Source organism: Ooceraea biroi, chromosome 13, assembly GCF_003672135.1.
Source record: "Ooceraea biroi isolate clonal line C1 chromosome 13, Obir_v5.4, whole genome shotgun sequence".
In the NCBI taxonomy this organism is placed as follows: Eukaryota; Metazoa; Arthropoda; class Insecta; order Hymenoptera; family Formicidae; genus Ooceraea; species Ooceraea biroi.
Window position 1 is genome coordinate 7,140,046 of NC_039518.1, and position 1,310 is coordinate 7,141,355.

Consider the following 1,310-nt stretch of genomic DNA (forward strand, 5'->3'; position numbering starts at 1 on the left):
GAGCACCACACGGGGCGCACTTTATCCACACACGTACACGTACACACGTAAATCACATACATTCACGATGTTCAATCATCGGGGATGTTCTTTTCTAGTTGCTTCTGCAAATTCTTTGATTCATTTGGAACCAATTGTTCCTTTTGATAAAAGTGTTACCCAGTAAGCAAAATGTGTGCAATCTGCCAGCAGATTGGCAACAGATTACTGCAGAAGTTGATAGCAAATTGGCATCCGTTATGTCCGCGTTAGGATAGTGATCTGCTAACAGACTCTGACGGCAGATTGGCGGCAGAAACCGAGCAGGATCTGTCAACATCTGACGGCAGATTGACGGCAGAAACCGAACAGAATCTGCAGCTTTTGGCCATTCATATTTACGATATATTGAAGCATGTGTTTACTTTTAACACACTATAAATTGGCATTTTATATTACCATGTGTTAAAAGAACGCATTTGTTTGTTTGTTAAATTAAAGTACATTTGGCTTGGTGTGTCTTTCTGACAGTTCGTTGCATAATCTCTCTCTTATTGTTAATTTATTCTAATCTGAAGTCCGAATTTTGCTTTCGAACTTCAGATTGCTCGTGGCGTGCGTGAACTACATGGACGTTGTCCATGGGAGCCTCTGTGCCGCAAGTGCAAAAATTTTCAGAAAAATTAATATTATCATGCCAAGGCGCGTATATTAACTTATATAACTGTTAGGCTAAATCTTAACATCGAGTAAGAACTCGACGTGTGCACCGCATAGCGGTGCGAAGCGAAAACACATATTCATAGCCGTGTAAATTTGAATACTGTCAAAAGCTGCAGATCCTGTTCGGTTTCTGCTGCCAATCTGCCGTTAGATTCCGCGTGCGCAGATCTTGCTCGGTTTCCGCTGCCAATCTGCCGTTAGATTCCGCGCGCGCAGATCTTGCTCGGTTTCTGTCGACAATCCGACTTCGAGCCATGTTTGCAGATTCTGCTCGGTTTCTGCCGCCAATCTGTTCTTAGATTTTGTGAGCAAGCTCTGTTACATTTCTGGCACCAATTTGTCGAATTAATCGTTAATAACAACTTCTGTATCAAATTTGTTGTCTTTTGGCTGGCAATAGTTGATAGCAGATAGTTAGCATCACTGCTTTCGGCAGACTTGGCTATCTGGGTTACTTACAATTCTTTTAATAATTAATGATTCAAGAAAGAACTTTGGAAAATGAGTGAGAAAATTATGTTCTTGAGTCGATTCACAATAGATAGATTTTTGATTTAAAGCTAATAATTGCGAAGATAATACAATATTATATATTGAAAAAAATATAA